Raw genomic sequence first — 21,700 nt, 5'->3', positions numbered from 1 at the left:
CTGTAAGGAACCTGCTCAGTTATCCCTGTGAGGAACCTGCTCAGTTATCCCTGTGCCCACAGCTCTGGTTCCTGACACACACCTGGCTTAGGACACATGGGATTCCACTGTGGCCACTCAAGGAAGGAGGGAGTTTCAGAACCAAGACTTGCCTGTGAACCAACATTCCTGGAAATCAAAGAGAATTCCCTCTTCTAAAAATTACTTGATTTTGGGTTACTCATTAAAAATAGTTTCTACCCATCCTGGATGCAATATGACTAGATATCAGTGAAGAAACTAAGATATAAAAGAGCATGTACAGAAGTACATCTTTCTATCTGTTCAGTTATATGCTGTAAGAAAGCAGCTAAAGCTTTCCCTTGGCTTTTCTTGTGGTGCCTGTACTTGAATTATTGAGAGATCTGTGCTTTAGAGAAATACTCAGCCAACTCGATTGCTATCAAAATAACTTTTACAATTATTTTGCAGACTATTGCTTAGAGAGCCTGGACAGTGAACAGTCGTTGGTGGGAAAAATGTTAGAAAAAGATTTTGCAAAATCTCCCAAACACAGCAAACAGTCTTCACCAGAAATTCTTTCCAGCAGCAGACTTATCATACCTGATGTGTCTGCTTTTCTATGCACATTTGCTTTTAAATACTGCTGTGGAGTTATGAATATAGAAATACATATATAAATGTGTTGCTTGAGATTCAGGAAAGGGCCAACATGGTATGTCAATAATGTTAATAATGCTGCTTCACTTCCTTTATAGTAGGACCCACCACAGCATGCACACACTTTTGTTTAAGGTGTTTACACTGGTTGAGGAATGACATTATACTCCCAGAGCCCATTTCAAGTCCAGAAATGCATAAAAAACCCCATTTTGCTTATAATTTTGTCATTGTTAAGAATTAACCTATATGCATCTCTAACATCTGAACGTGGCTATCAGTGCTTCCTTGTGGCATACTGGAAATAATAACAGTAACTATGAGCACAAAGGATAACTGCATTCTTTGGATGATATTAAAGATACCAGTGAGCCCCAGATGTTACATCCAAGAGATTCCCCATGCCCATCACTGCAAGGAAGCCACCTGTTATTGTTCTTTAAGATAACTCTAAAGAGAAGAGCTTCTGCCAAGGCAAAGAATGACTAAAGGTGGAGTCCTGAGGAAGAACTTGTGTGCAGTGTTGAGCCAGTAATTCTGGGAGCCAAGCACTCAGCCTTGCCCAGTCAGTACAGGGGCAAAGGAATATCATTGTTCCCAACTCCACACAAAAGTGCACATATAGCATGGTGTTGTTATGAAACAGGCAGATGAAAGGTGATGGTGAGCAAGATATCAGTGTGAATTTTCTTAGGAACTGGCTGTTGTTCTGTTTTGGAATTGAACTTTGTGAATTTGGCTCTTTACCTATGCAATCCTAAAAGGCATGAAGGACATAGATGCTGATTTTTGTCTCAAAAGGTGGTCACACTGCCACCCTTCTCACAATTAGAGACACCCTCATTCCTATCATCCTCTTAATAAACTTCTGGCAAGGAATTGAGAAACTGGAGGAGAGAGATGTGAATATTCAGAATGTCTGAAAGTTCTGAGCAGCCCTCTGTTATCTCCTGTTTTCATCTTTAGAGATTTCCCAACGCTGTGGTCTGGTACCCACAGTATAGTTGACAAACTGTAAATAAAAGATCTTTCCTCAACATATTTGTAGCTGACAGGAGATAGGAAACGCTCAGAATCTACTTGGTCAGCATCTTATTGTCAGATATCCAGCAAAATGTTTTAAAGTCCAGGGAACAGAGTCATTTGGATTTGCCTTATTGTACAATAGTAGGGTTAAGGCTCTGAAAGGCAGCTCAGCAAACAATATCTTTGAGCTCTTCCCTGATTTATACTGCTGGCACCCTGAAATGAACAATAGTGTTGTGTAGACCTTAGTGTAGATATTACATAAAAAAGAGATCTTTTAAATGTTACATACACTGAATAAAGGAGAAATATTTGATACCAAAGTCTGAACTCACTCGAAGCCATCACTTTTCAAAACTGACTTTGTCTGTATTGGGCTTAGTTTTGCCTAGAGAGAAAGTGGGAAAAAGGTAGTAGAAGGAAGCTTTGACCATTGAACCACATTATAGAAGAGGAGGTTGTAAAGATGCAGAGAGTACTTGCAGGGAAAATTATTATTCAAACATTGCTGTCCAAGACCTGGCGTGGTGGCTTGATGGGGAAAACACTTCTGGGTGCAGAGAGCTACAGTATAAAATATATTTAACTCCTTTCCATTTCTCATCTTCCAAAGAGTTCTCTCCTCTCTCTAACGTGACAACAGATACATCAGCTAGGATGCAGTTCATAAAAACAACAACAATAAAAAGAGTCAACTTTTACAGAAAAAAAGCGCATTATAAGTACTAGGGAAAAGTTTTGTGAATTCAGGCTAGCTTTTCAAACATTCAGACCACCCCTAAAATAGCAGCTACAGTTCACAGGGGCCAGAGCTACACAAATTCCAGCTCTCCCTATGTGGTAAGTCTAATACTTTCTTTTCTTATGCTTTAAGGACTTCAAATAGGGTTTGTGCATTTGACTCCTTTTATCTCTTTCATGGAGTTCTCTCTGCTTTTAAATCCCTAAGTATCTCTGTCCTCCCCCTGCCATTCCTTAACAGATCCAGGACAGCACAAATAATGCCTCTTGGCTTTGAACACATCATGGCAAATTTCACTGACAGAGGGAAGATGTCTGAGCAGTTATCTGGGATAGTTTTACACCAATCCATCTATTGTCCGCTATGTTCACAATCTTGGGCTGCAGTGAATGTCAGGCACAGTGCATCCCTCTCAGGCCACTGAAAATAGAATAGGTTCTGTCTGGGGTCCCCGTCCTATCTGATGTTAAGCACCTTACTGCCTCGGGACCTCTCTAAGAAATAGGTCCCTTAAATTTCCCCAGGGCTGCACAGGGCTTTGTCTCCGGACAATGAAAAGATGACAGGAAGATGGCAACGGTTTTGGTGCCTAAAATCCTCCACAATTCTAGGGAAAAAAATCACCCCATCTGCACAAAAGGATACCAACTCAATATGCAGATATGAAGAAGGAAGTATTTAAGAGCAAGGCAAAAAACCCCTTCTTAAATGATGACCCCACAGGCCTCTGTCCTGTTTCTGCTGTCAGGATCTACATGCAGGTTTTTTTGGGAAGGCAATGCTTGAAGGGACTCACCTGAACAAAGCTGAACAATTTCAACCTGCATCTGTAGGACTGGGTCTTCTGTAAGGTATTCATGAGAGAGGCTTGTATTTCTTCTTCTGTGTGGTGCCTGTCATTGGTATAAAACAAGAATGGTATAAAACAAGAACTAATCATTACAATGCTAGCATGGAAATCCAGTCATTTACATTTTCTAGGTATTCTGTTTAATCAGTGCAATAAGACAGAATATTTGGTGTCTCCCTAGCATTGTACTTGCATACTTTGCCATAAATTTTAGCCTTTGGTGAGAAAGAATGGTTACAGAAAAACAGTCACTGCTCTGCTATTGTATTGTAATTCCAAATGCAGGAATTCTGTGTTTCAGCTAAGACATATTTGCATAATTTTAAAGCTTGAATTGTAAAAAATGTGAAACGCCTGCAGTTACTGTGAAACATTCGAAAAGTAAAGCAGATTCTTACAAACATTTTTGTAACACTGTATTTTTAAACATGCAGTTCATTAGCGAAGAAAACACAGCTTGTGTAATGAGGGATTGCTATAAGTAGATTTAATATATTCTAGCATTTAAATATTATTGTTGATCATAAAAGATTAAATGCCCTTTGGTTTCAATCCTCTTATTGGAAGCAGCAAATTTATTTTTCTTGAGTGTGGCAAGAAAGTTTAAACTAAAATGTAAATGCTTAACAGATTCTCTGCATATGTGCACACAGGCGTGTGATGAAGAGATGGGGCATTTTCCCCAAAGCTTCAATTTCAACTTACTCATTTGTTATCATTGCTCATTAACTACGTGGTTGACCTAAGATGAGCCTGAAGGATTACAGAATATTTGTCTAACTATTTAACAGGAGCTTATAAAATAATAGTATTTGTTAAACACCTCAGGTTTCCCTCCCACCACAGTTGTAATCTGAGGACATGAAAGGGCTGGATGGGTTGAAGGCAAACACAGTGCTGCTGGGCTGGGTCAGATGTGTGAGTTCAGCCTGGTTTGAATAGGTAACCCAGTCCACAGTGTAACTACATTAAAGGGAGTTTCTGAGAAACCACTGTCAACTCTCTGATTTCATGCTGATTTGCTTCTGGATGGGAGCTGCTGTTTTTCATTGGGTGGTTGAGCAGCTGGGATAATCAAATTCATGTCACCTGCAAGCAAGGGTGGAATGAAAGGCATGACTAAATGGGGAGGAAAACCAGGGTAGTGTTTCACTGTCACCTATGTCCTCAAAATCCCGCTTATGCTTGCCATTGCACTCGCTGGGTGGGGGGTTTCTCATGGGAACACTGACAGCTCAGAGCTCACAAAAGCAAAGCCTGGAGGAGCTGTGCAGAGAGCAGAGCCCTGAGGTGCTGTTGCCTTGCTTGGACATCACCAGCTTAGGGCACATTTCAACAGGGGGAAACTGTGTCATCCTTCCTCCTGCTCAGTGCCTTTTGGTGTGTGGGCCAGTTTGGACAGGAGGAGTGGGGCAGCCCTACCTCTGGTTATAAAGTGTTCTTTGCTACTGCTTCCAAAATGGCTTTGCACTTCTGCTGCTGTCACAGAGAGAGAACCTAATTTCTACTGCTTGATAAAAGAGTCTCATATCTTAAAAGAAAAGAGAGAGCTCCAGAAATTCGACACCTGAAGCCTGTTGGAATAAGAACACACCACATGGGAATTATCTACATTGCTTCTGTCAGGATCTAGCAGATGGGCCTGGGTTAACAGGCTTGCCTTGCTCAGGAGCCTCTGCTTGCACTTTCCCTGTTAGAGCCTGAACACAAACTGCTTTTTACCTGCCACGCTGCAGGACACCATTGTGCCAGCCCATAACACCAGGGAGGGAACTCAGAGCCAGACCCCAAGTTTCCTGCCGTGGCAGATCTCATTTCTCATTCCAGATTTCAACCAGACTGGAAGCCCCTGTGTCCTAACCTTGCTCCTGAACCAGAACCACAACTGGACACATCACAGAATTTACTGGTAGGGTCTCCCAGGCAGAAAGTCCTTTTGGAGACTGTGGTAAAAGCTGAGAAAAAATTCCAGCTTATAGTTTCAACATAAGCTTTAAATAACACTCTTAGGGATCTTCCACGTGTAAGGACTGAACTCAGAATTTACCCAACCCAGCATAAGAAGACAGAGCAGGACATGTGTTTGACCAGAAACAGACTTTCAGACCTTCTTGAAAATAATTCTTTGGTAGTTGAGTGTTCCTTGCTAGTTAAAGAGGTACTTCCTTTCTAAGCCCCTTTATGAGTTTCCAGAAAAAAAAATTACTCCTTTAGGCTGATACTTTTGTAGCTTTTGGAAAGTTTGGTAAAAATCCATATGGTTGGTTTAGAGCATGCTTAAAGAATTGTTTCAGATGTTAAACTTGTGCTAGGGTAACTGAAAACAGTTCAAACTTGGCATGTAATCTCCAGTGAGAAATGTGGGCTTGGATAAGTTGGAAAAAAAATTGGTTGAGAAAGAAAGGAGTTATAAACAAGTGGAAATCGTATGCTTCAGTTATCCAGATGTGTGCCAGGCAAGCACAGACGTCTGGAGAGCCACATGCTGAAATAAATGCATCTGTATTTATTTAAACGTGTGATGTAATGTTCATGTGCAAACATCTCAGTAAATGGTAGGCATGTTAATTTTTCCCATCTCACAAAATAAATGTGGACAATACATGAGATACACACATAAATGTCTGGCTGACCAACAGAATGACCCAGAGCTCTTGGACACCAGTGAAGAGGCTGTTCCCAAATGTAACAGGATATGGGTCAGGGTCCAATGCCCTGCAATCCCGTTCCTATATTAAAAACCAGAAAGGGTAAATACACATGTAAAATGTTACAAACCTCGTCAGTCCCTAAAAGTTTCCATTACACTATCTCAGATAATACGTGGTGCCAACTGTGATGAATTAAATGTTTCCACAGCCAGCAAAAGCTGTTCAAAACCTAAACTGTAATATATGATTTTCTCGAGTCAGAATTTCAAAACACAACCTTTTAAACAGAGGTTCAATCATCAAATCCACAGGAGAAGTAGCTCTGGGCTTTCTTGCTGAAAATCCAAATTACTTGGGTGCCAAATCTTCGTACGCCCAAAACTGGTGTCGCTCCACCGACTTCAGTGGGGCTGTGCTGATTTACACCAGCTGCATGGCTGGCCCATAAATATTTTCAGTTGATCTGGATTATTTTATATATTATATGAATATTCTTTATGTATTACATGGCGAAACATTTGTTCTCAGCTCCCATAATGTCAGGCTCTGTGAATTTATTTTAATACGGGATCATTCGTGTGGTTCTATTATTGCACAACTAAATACACTTGTGCTCACAACAGGATTTTACTACACGTCCTCCCATTTATGCACTCACAGACATCCAGCAGAAGAATTACTATCACTCCATCTACCCACAGGAAGTCAGATATTGGCGTGAAAAAGTGAAGATGCAGCTGCTGCGGGAAACAAAGCCCTGAATGTCAAGCTGTTGGTCATGAAAAGATTTTCTCCACAACACTGTGGTAAGTGCAATTCTTTGCATGTAGTTATGTTAGTGGGGTTTTAAAGTTAATCATGCCTGTTATTATTCATCAGGGAGGTAATGCTGGACACTTCACTTAGCACTTTGACACAAAGGTAAATAGATTCCAAGGATGCCGAGTAGTGGGATAATGAGATTTTATTAAATCTGTGATCTTCCCCTCTTGTATTGGCACTTACTGCAGGTCCCTTATTCTGTGCAGCATTTTGTTTGCAATAGCTCAGGGTTTGGATTTATTGTGGGGTCAGTGGATACACTCAGGCCTTTCATTGCTGGGCCATGTGCAGCAAGGTGTGCAGCCACCTCCTGAGAGCCTGGGGCAGCACAGACACCCTGCAGCCAGGCTGGGCACAGCAGAGCTGCACATGCAGCCAGGGAAATACCCTCTCAGCAGCTCAGGAGAAAGTGATGCTACACAATCCCATTTAGGATGCCAGTAAATAAAACATATTTACACTGCTTTTAAAGAGAATATATAAAGAATTGTTACCCGACATCTTCTAATAAGTACAGAATCGTGGAAGGACTCAACAATAGTTTGCTTAAAACTGTCCTACCAGCTTTTAAAACTGTCTTCCCAGTTTTTTAATCCTGCTTTTTCTCTGATTAAGTATAGCCCATAACATTCTGGTCCACAACATGTTTAGTTTGTGTTAGTCATTCATTAATCCTCAACAAAATATTTGTCAGTTAAATGTTGAAGTCGAGCACAATCAGAGGAAATGCAAGAAACTTGCACAAGAGACTATTGGTCCTGCTCTCAAAACCCATGCAACCCTCTGATAAAATCCTTCTGAATCCAAATTCGAGACTGAGATTGAGGGATATGGTCTGGTAAATTGGCAGGGCCTGAGAGCAGTTACCAGCACCTGCCCAGATGGTACCTATCTTTGCTTTTATAAGCCCCACTTTCATTTACAGTTTTCTAGAAGAGAAAGTTCAAAGCAGCAACAACTATTTAATATGTGTAGACTTTCCTCTATATGCCAGAGAAATTAATACTGAAGAAATTTCCTCAGTTGTCTTGGACTGTAAAAATGCAGCCGGACTGGCAGATCTGTTCCCTTAATGCCCGCAGGCTTTGGGGCATCGAGTCCATGGAACACACCATGGGGCAGGAAATGGCACTGCTGCCCCAGGGCATGGGGTACTGAGGCTGGGGAGGCTGAGGAGTGGCTGGGACACAGGGAGAGCTGTGCCCTGCTGCCAGGATGGGAGCTGTGCCCTGCTCCAGGACCTGCTGCCAGCTCAGCCAGGCTCCCCCAGGGGCAGCTCCTGCCTGCTGGCTGCACTGTCCTCTCTCACAGTGGAATATCTGACAGAGGATGGACTGTCTGCCTGCTCCTCCACAGAGAGGTTAAAATCAAGGCAAAGCTTGCAAGGGTTAAAGGCTCTGGAACTCGACATGAAACAGTCCAGCAGCTCCAGCGAGGGTTAAGACACGCCTGTGACACCGGGAGACACAAAGGGACTCTCCTTCTGTGCTACATATGTAGATGGGTATTAAGGACATGCATCTCCCCTCATCTAAAATCATGAATTTTTATGAAGTAAGCCCTGCATTCCCATAATTCAGTAGGGTGCACTTTGCAGACCCTAAAGTGCTGTCACTACAGAAGGTTTCATTGCTTGCACCTGCTAAAACATTTGAGGTATTTGAGAGGCAGTGAAACACATTTGCTTTTCATTTTATCTGACTTTGAAAATCTTTGAAGTGTTTAATAGTAGTCCAGAAAAGATTTCTGCCTCTTAATCATTTACTTGTAGGGCACATTCTCCACTGGTAGCCTGTCAGGCAGAAAACGAGTTTAGCCCAGTTTTATTAAGTGCCACATGCCGAGTCAGTGTTCATTAAAGGTGTTTCAAGGTTTGAATTATGTAATTTATGAGAAAAAGAAATACAAAATTCCATTGTTTTATTAATATGCAGCACAGGATATACTGCTAATAACATACTTTTTAAACAGAAGTTTTATTAAAAAAAATGCTTTTATAGGGGGCTACAGATAGGCTTTTAAAAATCTCTTTTTCCCTGTTCAATAAAATTCAAACATTTTAATTCAATCAACATAGATTTGAAAAAAGGAACTATTCTTAACCTCTCCTTTCGGTCACTTTTCTTTACACACGTTGTAGACAAAGGGGAAAAATAAAAAAAACATTGGAAACTTCTTTTTTCCTTTTTAATAGAAGCGACAGTATATGGTATTAAAAGCAAGTCAAAGCTGAAGCCTACAGTCAGATGTTAATTCACCCTTTACACAGAACAAAGCCAGAAAAGGACAGAAATAGTAAAGGCAAAAAAAGAAAATAAAAACTCCACATTATAACCCCAGGAGACAATACTTTCCAGAATTATTTTAAATTGCCCCTACAGATTCACAGCTAGTGGGATATTTTTAATTAGATGAGGGCTTAACTCAATCTTTTGGTAGCCCACTAAACTACTTTTATGGTCTACATTGTTTTAATATTGTAAATAGATTTTCTTAAGCATATGTGAAAAGCAGAACTTGTGAAACATAAGGAGTACATTTTTCTTCCCAGCCTACCTGGCTGGAGTTACCTGAGCCCAGCCCTGGAAGCCCAAGGTGGGCCCGATCCTGCAGCTGGAGCTGGCAGAGAATCTCTGTCCCCTGGGACAGGGTCACCCCAACCCAGGGCTCTCCTCACCCCACCTCTGTGCCAAAACTCCCACCAGCATCCCAGAGTTTTGCTTCAAAAAGAGATTGTGTGAGGCCTGAGGAACCAAGACCTGAGTTTAATATGAACTTTTATTGCCATGGGAAAGTCCTGGTTACCCAAACTTACACCAAACTGGAATTCATTAACCCCTTCAAGGCAGGCCAGGCTGCAGTTCCTCAACTGGTGGGTTTGTTGTTTGCTTCCGTTTAATTTATTTCATTACTTTGCTATTTACTGATGCTCTGCCACGTCCTGGGAACAGAGGAACACTGGTGCTTTGGGGTGGACATGCTCTGTCCACGGGGGTGAGCTGCTGGATGGCTCAGGCTGTGCAAAATGGAAAGAGCTGGTGCCCAAAATCAGTGCTACTGGAAAGCTTAAGAAAAAATAACCATTGCAAATGCGATGCAAGTCACTAATTTTGGAGCCCCACGTGACTAATCCTGCTCATATTTTGCTAAAAGGATGATCATATGGAATCTCATCACAGTTTATGAAGAGGGATGTGTTAGTGTCAGACTTTTCAGGTTTGGCTTTTCCAGCAAATGAACTCTGCATGTGCCTCATCATTTCATTACAGGAGGGATGCCCTGTGCAAGGGACACTGAGAGTCAATAATTACCAAAAAGCTGCAAAATATGAAGTTGCTGACACTGAATAACTGGTCATAAGAAATGGTATCCAGAATACAGATGTGGTACCAAAACATCTTGAGTAGGGATAGTAATTATTCTTGAGCACAAGCATTAAGTTTTGAACTTGAGAAGAGGGGAAAACTCGTAACAAAATCAAAAATTTGTTCATTTGATCCAGAGCAACATTTTTAATGAATTCTTTGGATGCAAGAGCCAAGAATTCTTAAAAAAACCCTTGCCCCGCAGAAAATGCACCTTTAAAAACCTCTTTGCTTTGAATGAAACATTATTTTTAGTGAGTCCTCATTTTATGGCAGGCACATGCTTGTAAAAGCTGCCATTGTTTGTGTGGAAGGTGTGAGGGAAAAAATGCAAGGGGGAAAACTGGCAGATGCTTTACCTTCCAGCATCCTGGCTGCTTTAGAGGCAGCTTCCCCAGCCCTGGCTCTGCTGAGGAGCCACTGGCACAGGCAGCCTGGTTGGCTGCAGCACTGGGGAAATTTGGGAGCCAGAGCAGTGCACCAGCTTTTTCTCCAGCTCTAAGTTGCTGCTGTCAGAGATGACCTCCTCAATGGCTGAGGGAGGCTCCTTTTGGGAGGGAATTTGGCAACGTGGCAGCGGTGCTTCCGTCGCTCACTGCGGTGTGGAGGGAGCTCTGATGAGTCTGCTCCTTCTTCTGAACCTCACAGAGAGGTCTGCAAGCTGTGGCCATGTCCATGCTGTGGCCACGTCCATGCTGTGGCCATGTCCATGCTCTGGCCATGTCCACTCCTGCTTGGAAAGGACCCTTCCCTTCAGCACACACATAAGGAGCAGAATCCTTGTCTGCCGGGCTCCTCACCTCATCCCCAGAGGATGGGAGCACTCATTACCCCTCTGAAGTTGGGAGAAGGTGTTTTTAATTCAAGTGGAGGAACTGGCTGCTTCAGTTTTATTGCAGAATCATGCTAGTAATACATCCAGATTACTGCAGCTCACAGTAAGGAAGTCAATTTATAATGACTTTGCCATTGTCCTGTTGCTAATGTGCCACATTTGATTCTCCTCAGCTGGCTTTGAAAGGTCTCTTTGAGGAAGGAGGAGATAGCACCCTTGCTTATGAAAAAGGCAAATTATACCCAGGGGCAACATCTCTGCACAACAGGAAAAGGGCAGCCTCCTCCCAGGAGACACGGCCCCAAATTAAATGCAAGTAATTTCCTGACTAACCTGTGATTTCTATCTGGTTGTGGCTTCTGGCATACAGCTAAGTCTCCAGTCCTTCTGTTCTGTTCAGCAGGTCTCACATGTGCTTTCACTTTCATTTCCAAACTTTAATGCAGAACAGCCCATCCCCACAACCTGCTGCTGGGGCAGCAGGGCCGAGGGTGCTGCTCTGGGTTGTGCAGCTCTGGGTTGGGCAGGAGCAGGGACTGTCTGAGTGTCAACCCACAGGAGGGTCCCTCAGCCACAGCAGCAACGTGCCAGCAGAGGAGGTGGGACTGGGGGGAAGATCAACACAGTCCTGGGAATGGTTCCTCCAGGTCCCATGTGCCACCCAAGAGGGTTTAGGGTCTGGCAGGGGAGGAGACACCTCGGGAAGGGGCTGAGCTCTGGCAGGTCCCATGGAGCGTGTGATGCAAGGAGAGAACCTTCAAGAACAACAAAAATTACATTCAGCCTTTCTGTGGTTACTCCTAGGAGAAAGCACAGCCTGGAAGGAAGGAACAGCAGACACAACAGCCTGCAAGCTCCACTGGGCAAGCAACAACCGATTTATTTTACTAGATGTACCATACCATGATTTATCCCAAATACCTGTCTTGTTCTTGTGCTTTGGCAGCATTTGGGGATAATTTCTATGGACACTGCAGCACTTTTGCATTGGGAACTATCTGTTCAGTAGATCATCTGGATATGGGTTACAGACATCACTGAAATGATGTAATAATAATAATAATAATAATAATAATAATAATAATAATAATAATACATGGAGTCAAAGGGCTGACACTCTTTTGAGTAATCAGTATGGTGGTTGAAAATTCCATGGTAATAGAGGGACATGCCAAAATCAGCTCTAGAAACCATCTAAAGTTGAAACTAATGTGTGTGTGTTTATAACAAAACCAGACACCAGGTCCCTTACTGCTCCCTGATACCAGAAAAGATGGTGAGTGATCATGTATTGAATTACTTTTTTCTTAATGAATTTAGACTTTAAGGAACTTTACACTCAAAAAGCATTAGAACAGTTCTAATATTTTACTCACATCAAGCTGGAGAAAGAAGCAACATCAATCTTTTGATATTTAAGGCCCAGGATAAAGTAATTTTATTTATGCTGGTTTTAGAATTTCATTTGAGAGTACTATTTTGCCACTGTTCATTTTTTTTAACTTAAATAGTTAATCTCTCGTGTGTCTTCTGTTGTAGCAGCAAAAGCATTCCCTCCTAGTAATGGGAGAATTTCTACTGGTGTGAGTAAATTCATACTGGTCACCACATAAAGAAAAGGCTGTACTATAAAGAAACTGTACCAGTTTTATTATGCTGATATAATCAAAATAATAAAACCTGTGTGTGTAAATGATAAGGGATACTTGTGCCATTTGTTGAGAAATTGGCACGGGAACAGCAGTGAATGAAATACATCTGGTATTGATAACCTGGTTCATATAGTAAATAACAGGTTGTACAAATTTAATCAGTCAGAGAACTATTAATGTGTAAGTAGATACTCTGAGGGGGCAAAAACTTACACTTGATGCACAGGTCTTCAGTGGTCAGTCTGCTCTTAAATTTGTTGTGAAAATGCTTACCTGTGTCAAGGTGATTCTCAGGTTGGGGGATTCATTTTAATTTCTGAAATAACTCACCTATAACCAAAAATAGAGATTTTGATTTTGATTTTGAACTTACTGCCATTCAAAGTATGAGATGTTTCCTTCTGATCATCTCTGTCTTAGGCTCAAAAGAACCCTAAAGTCCAAGCAGATTTAATGGTGTGAATTCAACCTCATTTCTGAACAAAATGTGAGAAATGATCAGTTTAGGCAAGGTTTTTTCACGAGATTAAAAATCGATACCAGCCTGGTAAAGAAGTTAGAAATACTTTAATGCCCCCAGGCAATGCTTTTTGTTTGTAAGAAAACCAAACAATTAAACAGGGTTTTGCAGGAAGCTTTTGCAAGAGCATTTTCCAAAAATAATTTCTGTGGAGAAGGTGCCTCAGGTGTTGCAGTTATTGCTGATGCTTTTGCTGCACAATGTCTGAGTATGTTACAAGATGTAGCTTGATGCATAGGTTAAAAAAAAAGACAAAAGAAAATATTTTTTCCTAGCTTTTTTCATTTTTTTTTGGATACTTGGACTTCAGCTTTGGCTGGGGTGAACTTTTATTTTCGGTGCAATGCCCCTGTTTACAGCAGAAACTCTGGATGTTTCATTGCTCCCGAGGAAACGCCGCGGCACCGCATTTACAAGATACCAAGAACTGTCAGTCCCCTCGGAACACAATGTATTTAATACAAAGCCATTAAGCCTTGTAAAACTGTCAAAAATGTAAATGGCACTTGCAATAAAAGGGGGTGGCGTGAGCGGCCCTGGTTAATCAGGGCTGATGGTATCAGTGCAGCTGATCAGGGCGGGCGCGAGCGACGCTTCGACAGCTTTACGGCCCGCGGGGGTCCCCGTTATTAAAATGGTACAGTTTTGTAAGGAGTTGGGGATTTAATAAAGCGGCAGAGAAACTACAAAAGGGACCGTATATCCCGCTAAAAATGAGCCAGGCTTTAAAAAAAAAATAAAATAAATAAATAAAATAAAAATAAACAGAGCCGGCGCGCGAGCCCGGGCGCATGTGGGTCTGTGTGTGCATGGGAACAGGGGAACCAGGAGAGGCTCTCCCTTCCCAACCCACACGGGGCACGGGCTGCTCGTATAAACCACTTTTATGTATTTATAGCTCGGCAAATACCTTGCATCTGTGAGACCATAAAACAAATTACAATGTATCCAATTGCTTCAAGGTGGCGAATTGTGCTTAAACTTAATGACTTGTACAGATTATAGGAGAAAGAGCATTACCTGTTTAATGTCTTTTTTAATAAGTAATTCCCAAACAAGTGTAGTAAATGGGAGGTTGGGAGTTTGTTTTGGTTTGCTCTCTTTCCCTTTTTTTTTTTTTTTTTGTTTTTGGTTTGTTTTTTTTTCCCCCCTGAGATGCAAAACCAGCAGTCCCCTGCCCTTGTGAATGCAAGGTAATGCGCCCTTTTATTTATATTGCAATCCTTGGAACTGCTCCCCAGAACACAAACATGTCAGAAAACGAGAGGCGGGGATACATATTCTTAAAAAAAAAAAATAAAATCTATAAATTCAACCTAATGGGGCAGATATCAGAAAAATGTGTTGGATTGAAGGCACATAAATCACCCCCGGTTTCCTGGCATGAGCTGGCACTGCGTGCCTTATATTTCAGCCAAATTATTCCATTTGTTTCTGAAGATATTTTAATCCCTCGTGACCTCAAACTTCCCGTGAACCAGGGCCCGAACAAAAGGCCGCCCACTGTCTTTGCAGTAAATCTGTTGTCTCCCTTCCCGGCCCGCAACCTGGGATCATAGATCACCCCTGCCCCGCAGCTTGCTTCAATTTACTCAATTAACTCGAGTAAAGCACTTGTAAGTTTGCAGATGTTGCTTTATTATCAGGGCCCAGAATGTACAGGAGGGCTGAGGAGCCCGAGGTTACGGGGAGGTTGTGCAGGGGGAGGGAGGCACAGCCCCCCAGCGCTGCCCCGGGCGGGCTCTGTGCCCCAGCCACCTCCTGGGGGCCCTGCCGGGATCCCCCCGCTCTCCTGGGGCCATCCCGTGCTCTCTGGCACAGAGATGGGACTGGAGACCCAGGTATTCCACCTCGGGATGAGATAACGTGATTAACAGATGTTTAATTGGGCCATCTATCAAGTGAAGAACCTGCCCTAAAGTCAGCGAGGCTAAGTAAATTATTTCCAACCCTGCAGGTGTTGGACTGGCAGTTCTATTACTCTTCTGAAAACGGGCTTTAGAAGATTTTTATATGAAAAGGTAATTTATTTCTATGGGGACTTTTTGCAAGGGCATGCGGTGATAGGACGAGGGGGAATGGTTTTAAGCTGAAGGAGGGAGGATTTAGATTGGACATTGGGAGGAAATTCTTTCCTGTGAGGGTGGTGAGGTACAGCAGCAGGTTGCTCACAGAAGTTGTGGCTGCTCCATCCCTGGGGCATGTGTTCAAGGCCAGGCTGGATAGGGTTTTAAGCAACATTATCTAATGGAAGCTGTCCCTGCCCGTGGCAGGAGGATTGAAACTAGATGAACATTAAGGCTCTTCCAATCCAAATCATTCTATGATTTTATTTATGTATATTTATGTACATTCTTTATTTATGTAATATGCTTTCAGGTTTGGGCCCAGCCCTCCTGCATCTTGCGTGCTGGGGAGGGATAGGAGGAAAACCAGTGGCCCTCTCACCACACCATCCAGATAAAGTCTTGTGTCACATCCCACCAGCTGTAGATATGAGGTGGAGAAAAATCTTACAGAAATACCTGGGTCAGTCAGTACACTCCAAACCCTGCCAGCAGCATGAAGACATGGGTGGGATGGAGGCAGGGGCTTGGGTGGCACAGGGTCAGGAGCCTCCAGGTATGTCACCATCTGCTGGTCTGAGGTTATGATCTGGGTTCATACCTGGTTATATACGGATTTTTATTTTTAGTTCTTGTGGTTTTCTGCCCTTTTAAGCTTCCACTTTAATTTTCAAGTTGTTCCCTAAATCTCAGTCAAAAATATTACGGAAACTACGAAAGGTCTCAGGTGAAAACCACACTAAGAAAGGTGGTTTTCAGTGAGTTTGCAGAATTATAATTGTTAGATTTTGTTAGGGGCAAGGTGCATGTTCATTTAAAAGACCTGCAGATTTGGAAATTTTGTTAACAGCAAATATTAGACCCAACCTTTGGCAGGGATGGGCCAGAGGCCCATTTACTTCATGGAAACTCCGTTTACATCAGGTCACAATTTGACCTGGAAACTGAACCTCAGCATATGGAGGAATCAGCTTTCAGTGTTGCTGTTGTAGATTTCACAGCAAGTTTCATTCAGTTATAGCTACAAACTGTGTTTTTTAGGGAAGCTCAACCTAATAACCAGTTAACCTGCATTCATTCTCTTCACCACTTAACTACTTTTAAGGTGCTTTTGTGATAGTTACAAAAATACCCCCCTGTAACTTCTGTGGATCATTTTCTTCCAGCTACAACTTTTTCCTGTCGATCTACACTTGTTGCAGCAGAGAAGTTTTTAGAGCTGCTGTGATGCCCATTTCTGCTGTGCACGAGGGAAGCGAAGAATTCTGAGCAACCTCTCCCTCTTTTTCATTAATGTCCATGAAATAGTGACAATCTAAAAATAGGCCTTTCCCTTGGACACATTTCTTTCACAGGACATGGCTAAAATTATTGCAGATTCTCTTGTGTATTCTGCAGAACATCTTTAGCCTGTATGACACCTGAGGAGCAGACAGGGCTTTTTGTGTGCAGCAAAATGCTCACTGTGAAAGAACAACAGGAGCAGCAACCCCAATCCAGCAGCTGTCAGGGTTTGCCTTGCTGCTAGTCCAGCTCCATGATCACAAGGCAGTTGACAACATATCACATGATCATGTTTTTTGCTGTCTGTGTGTCACTTACAAGTATGTCAGATAAGACCAGATCTCTAGAACAGCAAGGACAGGAAAAAACCAAACCTGCGTTCCTGGAGATCTTTCATCCCTGACAGGATCCAACCCATGCACAGTATGCTGAGAGTTGTGCAGTCTATCAGCTTTGCAGGCATCTTTATCAGGCTGGGTTGGCCTTAAAGGGTTTTGGCACATGAAGCAATTTCTAATGGTGACAATAACTGTGCAGGCTGGAACGAGTTAAGTGAAGTCCGATTCTGTTGGTTGGTCCTGCATCATCTAAACTGAAACTTGGGTTTGATAGCAAGCCAAGTTTTTAGTCCTCACTTTTCAGTATCTGTAGTGCTTTAAATGGAGAAGCCAAACTAAATCTCAGGGGAAGTCACATGGCTCACAAATGTGGATGCAAATGGCTTCATATAATTTTTGTATAATATTTTGTGTGTGAAAGTCTTTCAAACTCTTCTCAGCTTTTAAATCTCATAAGAGAGTCTTTAATTACTCTTTGAATATGCCATTATATTTCTTTTTGTACTCACAACATTTTTTTTTAAAATAGTGGTCTGTTTTGTTTCTGTACATAATGGAAGTTAATAAAATATGTGCCAGAAGCCAAAAATATGATGAGCTACAAGGCATACTCCAGACCGTAAGGAAAAAGAAGAAAGAGCTGGCCTGTAATTCCACAGTTTATCAGTATTTTTCCTTAGAATAGATATTACTTTTGGTCTGTTTTCCCCAAAATATCTGGCCTGAATCTAAATAGCTTGCCCCCTTTCTAAATTTGTAGCTCACCAATTTGTGCTCATTTGAAATCTGTTCCCTGTGCCAAAATCTGATTATTGTTTAAGTCCAAAGCTTAACTCTGAACTAGAGGTTTCCCATGTCTTTTCCTTTTTCATCAGTGTATCTAGGTTGGATCAGACCTGTTGAATTAAGACAGCTGGGGAAGGAATCTCAGCAACATGCTACTGATCCATAAGTATATCCAGTTTGATTGTTGCAGCAGAAAGGTGCAGGTCTATGAAGGCACCAGCTTGCTGTTCCTACATCTCTGAGTGGCTCATTCCCACTTCCTTTAGACCCTTACCTTAAGCACCTGTGTTAAGAAACTGGTTGCCTGGTTCTGTAGACAATGCACAGAGACAGAAATCTTACCTGAGCTGCCTCCACTCCACAGAGGGATCTTGGTGACAGGACTCTTGAAGTGCTGGGATCTGGTTTAGGAATTTTGGCTATTTGTCATAAGAAATAAATCTGTCCATCAATCAACCTGTTTTACTGAGTGTCCCAGAAATGGTTGGAACTTGATTTTTAAGCAGTTCTGCCCATCACTGCTTCTATGTATTTGGTGTAAGTGGCTCATCTGAACCACATCAAAGTTCTGTCTGATGCTGCTGTCTGGAGGGGTCAGCAGCTCTCAGGAGCACAGGGCTCACTCACCACAGTTATCAGACATACAGGCAGATTTGTGACAAACCTCTGATCTTCCCCTCCCAGCCAAACTCCGCTAAATATGTTCACAAATAACTGGCTCGACTTTGTTTCTTTGGTAGGGACAGGCCATTAGCAAGTGACAGGTGAGGAGTGACCACTGTCTTTACAAAAATGTACAAGTGGCACTAATGGCTGTTGGCAGAAGGAAAGGCACAGAAGTCTCTTCAGCCACTGACATGAACTGAACCTGCAGCTCTCCTGTCTATACTCCCATCTTTCAATAAAAATAATGCCCTCTGACTGGGAGTCTGTGTTGCACTGAATACAACTTAGTGTGAAGGAGGGATTGCTGAGCTCAGATAACACTTTGTTGTTGCTGAAACAGGGAATTCTCTCTTCCTTTTCTTCCTTACTCCTCTGTCTTCCATTGCACTCCCTGCCTGGTGAGTTTCTGCATCCCTGCACGAAGTTTTTTAGGGCCATTGCTCATCTCATGCAACCTGGTAACCTGGCTGAGAGGCCAGCAAGGCTGGAGCAGCACAAGGGATGAGATGACTCTGAGGTTTGGTGGCTGTAACTCCACTGAATGAGGTGTCTGTGCTGTCACTTAGCAGCTGGCATATAAGGAGCTATCTTTGCTCAGCTCCTCTCTATCAATACACCAGCTGTCAGCTATTGATAAGCTGCTATCAAAACCTGTTACCTAAAAGCTCATTTGGGTGCAATTATTCCAGCTCCAGCCACCGTGATGTTGGTGCTGTTTTTGACAATCTACAATCAGGAAACAGCCATTGACTTAAAAAGGAGACAGGTCAGCTCTCAGCCTGTAAAACACAGACCCATCATCTCGAGCGTGGCAGGTCTTTGGGAAGCAATATCCTGTGCTGGATATCCATGGTGCTGTTGAAAAGCCAGGAACATGTACAGGGCGTGCAGCCCTGTCAGGCTCCTATCACGACTGTCTTCATGATTTTCACAGTTCAGGAATGCTGGGTGGAAAGGGTTCATGGCTATGTCTTGCCACCACTTATTTCTTTCCAAATCCCAGTTTTTGGAAACGGTTCTGAAATAATTTCCTGTACATGGTGAGGTACACCTTTTTACCCTGTTTTTTCTTTGGGACCTTCTACTTGGGACTGTGCACTAAATAAAGATCTCTTATTACCCCATATTTGCCATATGTAATTATTTTATAGAATTACATTGCACTATAATACTTAAAGGCATTTATTTCAACAGCCAGTGTGGATCATGCATTCTCAGGCCTTTTACAGAAGAATAAGTAAAGAGTGATGCTGTGAGTTTGTGTGCTGAAATGTCTGTGTGCTTGTTCCAGCTGTGTCTGCTGGGCAATCCCAATTCTCTCTCCCTGCCTACCTGGTCCTGTTCTTAAAGCTGCCAAGACAGGCCTTCTCTGCACCAGCACTGGCAATATTTTCAGATGGTTATCCCATCCAGCACTGCTGCACTCTGCTTCTCACCAGCATGTCTTCACTCTGACCCAGATGTCTGGGCTAACCTCTCCTTCCCCTTACAAATCACTCATCTGTGAACTCCTGGCACCCCTACCCACATATTTTTGTATGCACCTCAGTAGGAAATGTATGAAATCAATGTACCTTGAAGAGCATCTCAAGCAGGTTGAACTTTATATTCCTAATGAAAAGTCTTAACAATGTTGCTTCAGGCTCAGCTGCAGTTCAGCCTCTCACTTTCCTGCTCCTAAATACAATTTTATTTGGTATCTTAAAATCAAGTTCCAGCAAATTCCATATGGTCTTGTTGTGAATCATGAGCCTACTGTGTGTCTTCTCCAAATACTGGCTTGGTTTTGCACAGATTTACACAGAAAAGGCTCAGAATAAAAACTTGCATTGCCTCCACTGGAAGAAGTTGAGATGTGTTTTTAGTTCGTTGTTGGTATGAAAAGTCAAACAAAAATATACTGTAAAAATAAAAAAAAGATGTTTGGCACATGGTCGTGGGTTGAAATGATAATTATAAACACAGGGTTTTTTTTCAACAGAATTGAATTTTTGATTCCAACATCCTTCTTTTAAATGGATTATTTTATTTTTAAAAGGAAATTTCAGAACATTGTCAACGAGAGGCAGTTTTAACCTGGGTAATGGAGGTGTTCTTTTTCCAACTCAGATCCCACCATCCCATTGCAATCAACTGTTGAGGAATAACAAAACTCATGACAATGTTTGGTACTTAATCTTCAATTTTTTATCAAGAAAAGTAAGAAAGCATCTTATGCAAAATAATAAAAGCAATGTGAAGGTCACCCAGTACTCCAGGGAAGCTGGAATGTACATAAATAGTCAGTGATTTCGAAATAAGTTAGTATCTTTTTTTCCTATTTACAACATCAATAGCACAATGATTATCAGAAATATAGACTAGGACAGTCCTAAAGAAAGACATTTTGGGTGTCTGGGTGCTTTTGCCATTGAAAGTCATGAGATTCAGTCAGTTACACTGAAGGCTGTTTTGTTGGCAATGGTTGGATCTTTTCCTGTTTTTTTTACATAAGCAAAGTTGAATAATATGCAGCAAATTGAATGACAGATACAATTTTGAAGGCTAAAACCTAAAACCTTTAAGCAGTGATTTAAAAGCTAATTATTATGGATATAGCCATTCAACATTCATTTCTTAATATTGTTCCCTCAAGAAATAGTGATTTAGTCAACCAATTATTTTATCTCTTTTAGGGATACCTTCTTAATTGCAAAACAATCTAAAAATATAATCAGCATGCTAAATACATGTGGTATCTTGTTTAGAATGCCATGTTGGAGGAAGAATGCAATTAAACTGTCAAAACGTAATTGTTTCTCATATTTAATTTAAAGAGGTTGATTCACATTTGCTTTTCATGTTTAGGAGTTAAAAAACAAAGCGAGCTACTAGCACAACTACCAGTTTTTAATAAATACAACATAAGCTCGGAGCACTGGCAAAAGCTGCCTCTGTCACGAGATGTTGCCATCAGCAGATAGGCAAATATTCCCCTTTTTTCACTTCTCGTGGAACTGCAGTTCAGAATTCAGAGATCCACCCCACTGAGCTCTGGAGGAAGGGAGATCCACAGACCTGCAGTGACTCACCCTCGTAGACCTGCATCCAAACCACCTTTTACTGCCAGGGCAGAATAAGTGGGTTTTCTCCTTTTCTGTTAAATGTGATGACAATTCAGCGATCCTGTACCTCTTTCTTTTGGTAGCAAATGACTTTTTAAAAGTTATATGACATCCATGTAAGGAAATCTTGGAGTGAAATGAATCCCAAGCTGCTGGGCCCACGTCAAGTTGTCAGGAGCTTTTCAGCCCCACTTATCTCCTGAACAAAGACAGAAGCCCTGTGGAAACAGGAGCACTGGGATTTAACTTCAGATCTTAGATGGGGTGGAAATCTAGTGAGCACCATGCTGAATTCCATTTTGTGGTAGTAAACATGGTATCACAAATAATTCC

General features: G+C 42.0%; 1 long non-coding RNA gene across 1 annotated transcript; it reads left to right on the top strand.

The window, feature by feature from the left end:
* Positions 1–2,306: 2,306 nt before the first annotated feature.
* Positions 2,307–20,427, top strand: LOC113978642. The gene is made up of 3 exons (XR_003537627.1): positions 2,307–2,526; positions 6,553–6,735; positions 20,302–20,427. It is a non-coding gene; the product is annotated as an uncharacterized LOC113978642 (long non-coding RNA).
* The last annotated feature ends 1,273 nt before the right edge of the window (positions 20,428–21,700 follow it).

This window comes from Neopelma chrysocephalum, unplaced genomic scaffold, assembly GCF_003984885.1.
Source record: "Neopelma chrysocephalum unplaced genomic scaffold, ASM398488v2 Primary Assembly neopelma1_347, whole genome shotgun sequence".
In the NCBI taxonomy this organism is placed as follows: Eukaryota; Metazoa; Chordata; class Aves; order Passeriformes; family Pipridae; genus Neopelma; species Neopelma chrysocephalum.
The sequence above is the reverse complement of the archived record's forward strand: the minus strand, read 5'-3'. Positions and strand labels throughout refer to the sequence as shown.